The sequence below is a fragment of the Physeter macrocephalus genome, chromosome 9, assembly GCF_002837175.3.
Source record: "Physeter macrocephalus isolate SW-GA chromosome 9, ASM283717v5, whole genome shotgun sequence".
Classification (NCBI taxonomy): domain Eukaryota; kingdom Metazoa; phylum Chordata; class Mammalia; order Artiodactyla; family Physeteridae; genus Physeter; species Physeter macrocephalus.
The window spans coordinates 10,860,955-10,869,481 of NC_041222.1; positions in this window are offsets into that span (position 1 = coordinate 10,860,955).

Genomic DNA, 8,527 nt, shown 5'->3' on the forward strand with positions numbered 1-8,527 from the left:
CGGAGCGGCTGGGCCCGTGAGCCACGGCCGCTGAGCCTGCGCGTCCGGAGCCTGTGCGCCGCGACGGGAGAGGCCACAGCAGTGAGAGGCCCGCGTACCGCAAAAAAAAAAAAAAAAAAAAAAAAATTCCTGGGAACCTGGTAAGGAAGCATTCAGTAAGTGTTATCAGTTATGTATATTCATATAATATAAAGCTGTTTAAGTAAACACACCATAGTTATTGAAGGAGGAGCATGGGAAATCAGATCCAATTAAGACTATATATTCGAGTGTAAGAATGTAACTTTGGCAGTAGGAATTAAGCCTCCTTGAGCATTTTCTTGATTTTCCTCATCCTGATGTGTCAGTTCCGTGACGGATGGCCTTTCTTCCCTTGTCTTCTTCTGTGCCTGATGCTGTGTGCATGCGGCCAGCTGGTAAAATGAAACTAACTGTGAGAGCAGAGGGCAAAGTCAGACGGTCATGGCAGTTATGTCATCTGTGCCCCAAGCAGAGGGGATGAAATGATGACGCGCTTCAGCCGGTTCTCCCTTGGGGCCTCCCAGTAGTGGGAGGGATAAAACTTCTTTTCAGTATGTTCCTAACTAGCTGCACTGACATCCTCACCCATTAATTCTCTGTCTCGCTGTGGGTGAAATCTACTTTTTCCGAGTGCTGACTTTGTGCCGGACACTGATCTAGGTGCTGGGGATTCAGAGGAAGAGTCTTGCCTTCCAGATGTTCTAAGTAGGAAAACAGACATGCAAATACCACTAGTCCACTGCTGCCGTGAGGGAGACACAGGGAGGGGACTGTCAACGACACTCTATCTCGCAGGTATTCCAATGGCTTATCCAGGACAGTTTTCCCTAAAGTATAAAAGCACCTCCGGGTGTTTGTCTCACGGACACCTTTGTTTGTCAAATGGCTAGTTTTTCTGGCCACAGAAGGGAGACATGGCTTCGGTGAGTTTGAGGAACTTCATTCCTCTCAAACAGTTCCCCCTGCTCCGTTTCCCACAGTCAAAGTCCTTTGTGAATATGGAATATAATAACATTACCTCACGTTTGTGTACTTTTCAAGCTTATTGTGTGTTTCTTCTCCCACAGCTTTGGGAAGGATTATGCTTCTCATTTCACAGCTGAGGAAATTTAAGTTTAGAGAGTGTTTGTGACGTATCAAAATCCTAATGTTAACAATTACCTGAGCTAGGATTCAAAGTCAGGTTTCCAAAGTGTTCTCTCCCACCTGCTGCCCCCAAACTTGTTTTCTCTGTTCCTTGGCCACAGGGAAAGTACATCCCCCTCTCTGTACTGTATCCAGAGCTTTCGACATATTGGCCAGAATTTTGTCCCAGCTCTTGCCTAAGATTCCCAGGGGAGAAAGCTGGACCAAAAGCAAATTTTAAAAACTCGGTGATGATAATTACAAATGAATACCATCATAGTGACTTAACTGTGCCTTTGGCAGTGTCCAAACCCTCACATCTGCATATGCAGTAGAAGGGAATGGCAAATCCATTTTCCAAAATCAGCTTGAGGGAAGCAGGGAAGCATAATGGATTCAGAGTAATCTCCACTTACCAGGGAAAGTCATGGAAACCAGTGTTGCTCAGACCATTCAGTGCCCATGAATCCCTTTTGGATCTTATTAAAACCCACATTCTTTTGTAGTAGGTATGGGTGAGTGTGAGAGTCTGCGTTTTGAATAAGCTATCTAGGGATGCTAAGGCTGCTGGTCCAGGGCACAATATGGATAGCATGGATTTAAACCGTTGACTTTTAAACTTAGCTTAAATTTTGGGAGCTCAATCCTAATGCCTGGGTCCTAACTCTAGAGATTCTAATTTGATTGGTCTGAGATGTGGCCTGGGCATGAGGGTTTTAAGAAGTCCTTCAGTTGGTTCTAAGGTGTTAAATTTGATTTAAACTCTCTAGGGTGAGTATCCCCTCCTGCGAAATGCTTCCAATAGCATATAGCTGTCTTATAAGGATAGTAAGAGACAGATTATGTAGCAAATATTATACCTGGCTTATAGAAAAGGTTCAATAAAGTAAGTGAGCGTTTGTCTTTTTCCCTTCCAAATTTCTGATGGCACAGGTGGATTTTGTTTTCTGAAAATTTCACCTCTCTTTAATCAACATTCTTACTCTCCTGAGTGCTGAAAAACATTCATACGAGAAAAGGTGACTTTCAATTTACATTTCCATATTTAGTAAGGATTTTAAATTTTTAAATTATTTTGGTGGCTTATTTGATATCTTTTCCCTAAAATGGGGCCCATGTTTAAAGAGATTTTTTTTTGATTATTTATTTAAGAAGTATAGCTATCGAGCTATCTATAGTTAAGAAATGTAGCTATCTGTTATATCAGGAACTGTGCTGGGCTATAGACGATCCAGTGCTGAATAAGGTTCCTGATCTCGAGGACTTTGGATGTTGGAGAGGAGCTAAAGAGAGAACCAGGGGTGGACAATGAAGTGTCATGCACTTAAGGATGGGGCAAGCGTGAGAGAAGACAGCAGGAAATTAGGTGAGGCCAGAGGAGTCAGAAGGAACTTTGTTGAGGAGCTCAGAACAATGGTAGGAGTCAACCAGGCAAAAGAGAGAGAAACGAGCATTCCAGGCAGAAGGAAGAACACATGCAAACACCTGGCGGCAAGGCTGAGCACAGAAGGTTTGAGGAATTGGGAGAAGTTCAATGTCATCTGAACATAGAGCATGGGAGGTGGGAGGTGGGTATGAACGCATGAAGCTGAGGAGAAAGGCAGGATCTAGATGGATATAGAGCTGGTTTGGAGAGCTTGGAATTTAGGGAGGCTGGATTCGTAGTGATTGGAACATGAATGTTGAAATGGGATATTCACAAACCAGGGCTTGAATCCCAACTCTGCTACCCCTGGCTGTGTGATGTTGACCATGCCACTGTGTCTCAGAGTCTCAGTGTCATTGTTGCCTGCAGTGTGGCGGTAATAATGTCTCCCTCATAGGGCTGATTTGAGGATTGAATGAGTGAGTACATGACAAATGCATAAGATGTAAAAGTTCGATAAATGATAATTATTACTATCAATTCCAAGAACAATGGAAAGTTGTTATTCTGTCTGGAGATGTGATTTCTAAGGATTAAGTCAGGAGACAGGGATGTGAATTAGGAGGTGTGAATTAGGAGGTGATGGGAATAGTGCATGTGAGATTATGGTGGCTAGGACCAGAGAACTGGATAAACTGGGCAGATGTTGATTGGATGGGAGACAGGAAAGAAGGGTCATGAGAGTCTCAGGTAGTCTTTGAGATTTGGAACATGGGGATAGTGACAAGCCTGTGGTGTGTATCATGAGGTCAGTTTTATACGTATTGAGATTGTATCCATCAGGGATCAGTTGCAGGGAGCAGACTTCTCCCCAGCTTTTTAGGAGGAAGGCATTTATCCCAGGGTATTAAATGGCTTACAGAACTGTCAGAGGGCTGAGCAAACAGAATCCAGGTTGAGCTTTCAGGAGCAACCTCTAATGCTGCTCCTAGGAACTGAGCCACTATGGTCGCTGCTGTCTCTTCAACGGTCTTGCAGTCAGGAAGCTGCCCCCTCTACAGCCGCAACACTGCTGTTTCAAACAGGAAACCACCCCAGTAAGGAAGCCACTGCTGCTGCCAGTTGTAGAACCAATGTGAATCTGCAACAGACCATGTCAGCAGAATGGATGCTTCTCTCCCTACACCCAGGCTCGCCATACCTACTAAGCTAGTATCTGAACACTGGAAGCTATGCAAATGCAGCTACAGAAAAACCACAGGCCTCCACAGCTGTGCTTGCTGGGTGAATGGACGAACATTCCTAAATCTTGTCCATCTCAGACCGAACTATTCTAAAGCCCAAGCTGCAAGAGAGTAAGGAAAGTATATCTTTAGCTTCCCCACCTCTGGAGCAGGGAAAGGCAAGCTTGAACAGTTGTGGTTTGTGACTCATTAGAGCAACATAAAATCAATTCAGGTGGTCATAACAAGATTTTTTTCCTTAGTCACAAATAGTAAGGGTAAGTATTACTTAATGAAATGCTTGTCTTAGGTGTGTGTGTTGTTGTTGTTTGTGTGTGCACACGTACATGCAATCATTTGCAAACTAAAGTGTTTTTTTCTCTGGGTCATGGTGAAAAAAAGAAAAATTTGAAAGCCACTGCACTAGACACTGACTCCAATCTTCCATTGCAAGGTCTCAGAGAGAACTAATGGGTAGAGTGAGATAGCTACTCAATGTATGGGGCTGGATTTTAGGAAAAGAACCAAACTGAAGGTAGAGATGATGCGGTCACTGGCAAGAAGATGTCATTTGAAAGCAAGGGGGTTGATGGAGTCACCCAGGGAGACAGTGTGGAGTCTGAAGAGAAAAGGGGACAGAGCCCAGGGAACATGGATGTTTGGTCTTGGGGGAGAAATTTCCTTCTGGGGTTCTGCTCATTCGTCTTGCAGTCTGGGGTTTTTCATTTATTCTCCAGAAAGGGAACTGGCTCCAGGGGAGCCCCAGAGTGCTTTGGAAAGGCGTGGGTTTTTTTTTTGCTTTTTTTTTTTGTGGTATGCGGGCCTCCCTCTGCTGCGGCCTCTCCCGTTGCGGAGCACAGGCTCCGGACGCGCAGGCTCAGCGGCCATGGCTCACGGGCCCAGCCGCTCCGCGGCACGTGGGACCCTCCCAGACCGGGGCGCGAACCCGGTTCCCCTGCATCGGTAGGCGGACGCGCAACCACTGCGCCACCAGGGAAGCCCCAAAAGGCGTGTTTTAAGCACACGCTAATTAGAGCTGATTTTGCAGCAGCCTGGAAGAGCCATGGCACACACCATGCTGAAGCATAGGCTGGCACCTGGCCCGGGGCCTGGCACCACACTGGCACTTGGGACTTCACGTGGAATGGTTGGCTGTACAGAGCAGAGAGGTTCTTAGGAAAGATGGAAAGAGCTCTTTAGATTCCAAGGCTCCAGCTTATGAGCTGTGACCACAGAGGGGTCTAAACATGGTCAAGGCTAACTCAGTAGCTTTAGGGTACTATTTCTAATTTTCAAAGAGGATTTTTGATGTATTGAAAAATGGCAAAAAGGAGGGGGAGCTGTACAGGAAGATCCTTATTGCAGCAAAAGTGGGAGACGAATTACATGCTTATCCATAGGAGAATGGCCACACTCTGGTATATTCAAACAATGAAATAGTAAAATAGCAGTTAAATGAATGACCTAGATCTACGTGGGTCAGCCTGGAAAAATCTCACCAACTTAACGTTATATGAAAAATTTCAAGTCACAAATGTTATATAAAGTATGATATTTATTGAAAATTTTAAAAACACACAAAATTGTACTGTATATTCTTATGGGACAAGAAATATGAAATTATGTAAATGAAGGGGACATGAAAACCCCCAGGTTGTTACCTCTGGGGAGGGCATAGGGAAATGGTTGGAGGGGTGAGACTTCAGCTCTATCTGTATTATTTTATTTTTTAAAAGAAGCAGAACCGGGCTTCCCTGGTGGCGCAGTGGTTGAGAGTCTGCCTGCCGATGCAGGGGACACGGGTTCGTGCCCCGGCCCGGGAAGATCCCACATGCCGCGGAGCGGCTGGGCCCGTGAGCCATGGCCGCTGAGCCTGCGCGTCCGGAGCCTGTGGTCCGCCATGGGAGAGGCCACAGCGGTGAGAGGCCCGTGTACCGCAAAAAAAAAAAAAAAAAAAAAAAAAAAAAAGAAGCAGAACCAAATATAGCAAAATATTGATAGTTATTAAATACACTGGTGAGGCATGGGAGAAATATTACTTTCTGTTCTTTTCATAATTAAAAATAAATACAAGAGTATATAAATTTTGCAATGCCCGGAGCAAGAATCAGGTTTCTTCCCGGGACCCCAGGTTAAGCAGATGACCTATACAACAATTATTAGGGGAAAGCATATACACACATGTACACATATGTGTGTATATAATATATATATGTACATACGTAGACACATACCTACTTATACACACAGATATACATGTATATACATGCAAACATATATGCATAACCTCAAATTGAGACAAGCTTTTAATATTTTTATTGCAAAATATTGTCCTTATCGTATATTTCTTCAGTTTCAGAGAGAGAGAACTTTGACATCATGGGACCCTAACATTTTTCTGTGATTTGACCATGTACAAAATCTACAGACCACCTGTGTCTCACATTACAATGATGATCCCAGATTGTTTTGAGAGGTGCAGGGAGAAACAGAAGAATCCCTGAAGGTTGGGGCCTACTGCAGTGCAGGGCTGGAAAGGTGTGACCTGAGGAATTACAGAAAGGCTACGGTGGGGACCAGTATGGCCTGGTGGGGAATAATAAGGAGTCTGGGCTCAAATCCCCACTCAGGTGCCAGCCACGTGTGAGGATTTTAGTCTCTGTCCCATACTGGGCTTCCGTTCAAACACTGGCTCAGCTGATCTCTCAGGATCTTTCCAGAGATGACACTGACTGACTTCTGTATCCTCTTAACTTAAGGGCTTTGTTCCCCAGTGCCAGGACAATCAGTGGTATTCCAGGGATTCTGGAAGCCTCCCTTGTTTGGTGAACGCTGCCCAGTTTCCCTCAGCACTTCCTTGCTTTAGTGCCTGTTCTTATCAACCCTCCTGGAGGTGCTGGGCCCTTCTCTGAGCCAACCTTTGTGTGATGGCGGGATTCTGAGAAGGAACTGGACAAGGAAGTTACAGGAGACATTGGAGTGTGATGGAGAAACGGGGTGAAGAAAGTCACCAAGTATAGAGAAAGCCCTATGAATTTTCCCAAAGGCAGAAATACATTTACACTCATTATTTTTCATCAACTCACCCATCACCCTCTTGTCCAAGTTTTACAAGTAAACTGTGTGTGTGTGTGTGTGTGTGCGTGTGCGTGTGCGTGTGTGTGTGTGTGTGTGTGTGTGTGTGTGTGTGTTGGGGGTGGGAGAGGGCAGAATCATTGAGCTCCAGATGAGTTTTTACCAAAGAGGTATATGTTTCAGGTAACCTGGGTTCCCAGTTAGAAAAATGATTTGTTTTACTTGTGTAGATGGTGTCATTTGCTCACAGCATTTCCAGGGGGTGCGTAACCCTTGGGGAGTGACAGAATTTCATTTTAAACTTCCTAGGCTGTCCTCTCCTTATGGGTTATCCTACCTTGGGTTATTAATGATTATTCTCTTATACTTTTTTGTCGTGCTGCTGGATTCCTTTAAATTCTGTGCCCCCTTGTGTCTTCAGATGTTGACTTTCAGGGCATTGCTTGACAGAGACTGAGATTAGGGACCCCTTACGAGGTGACAGTCAGGTACCTCTGCTCAGAGGAGGGTTGGTGAAAAATGAAATTGGAAACTTTCTCAAGTTAGAATATGAGACGGTAGAAAACTTGCTTATTAGGTTACACATGCAGGTTGCAGGTATCTTTTCAAGAGTGCGTGAGTTGGTTTAAGCAGGATTCATTTGTCCTACAGAGTTAGGGTATAAATGCCAGGTGCCCCCTTATTCTGTGGCTTTGGGTCCTCAAAACCTGTCTGTTTTTACCACATACCACTTGGCTTGATGAATTCAATACTTCTTCCAGTGCCCTCTCCTCCCAAAGAATCTACTCACAGAAAGTGTTAAAGAGAAATGTAGACTTTACTGAATATTTCACAGTGGAGACCTAGGAAGGGGTCGACGTAACACCCTGCTCAGCAAATTACTTAAATCTTTCCCTTAGCCATTTTTGTTCTCCCAAGTCCCTCTCATCCGTACCACCACTGCTGTTTTTTTTTTTCTTCTTTTAAATCATTTCTAGTCTTTCTCTGACAAACTTTCCTGAGTTCCTACTGCTTTTTCTCTCCTGCTAACGGAGAAAAATGTAAATTTTGCTCCATTCTTTTGCAGAGCAGTTAAGGGTCCCTTTTCCTTCTGAAGCATAACCTCACGGGCTTATATTTCAAGTCAGTGGTCCTTCTCTCAAACAAACAAGGTGCTCCTTCGAAGACGGACAAATGTAAATGTGGGTTGAAATGTCGTGCCTAAAGTCAGGAGAGGAGGTGGCTGCCGCTCAGAAGTCCTTCTCACCATTTTCAGAGTCATCAATGTCTATAATCGATGCTGTGGGGCATTAAAAGCCCTCCACAGAAACGGTTTCCCGAGAGTATCTGAAGCAGGGAAAGAGTTTATGTGGGCGATGGCAGCAGCTCTTCTCCGAGCAAACGACTGATCACCTTGACTGAGTGCTTGCTGAATTCACGGCGCTTTCCTGACAGGAAACAAAAGCTGTCTGTTGTTGACTTATTGTCGGTCTTATAACTGCAATGGAGTCAAGCCTGGCCAGGTGGTTTTCCAAATACCCAGAAGGTATTAGATTCAGGATGGTCGGTTTCACACATTTTAGATCCTACTGTTCACACCATTTGTCAAGGTGCCCTGAAACTTGTCCCCAAATCCTGACTCTGCTGAGGTGACACGCAGCCAGATACTACTAGTACCATCGGTTTTACGCCAGTGCGGGGAACTTTCCTTTGGTCGGGGGCTTTGAGAACATTGCTT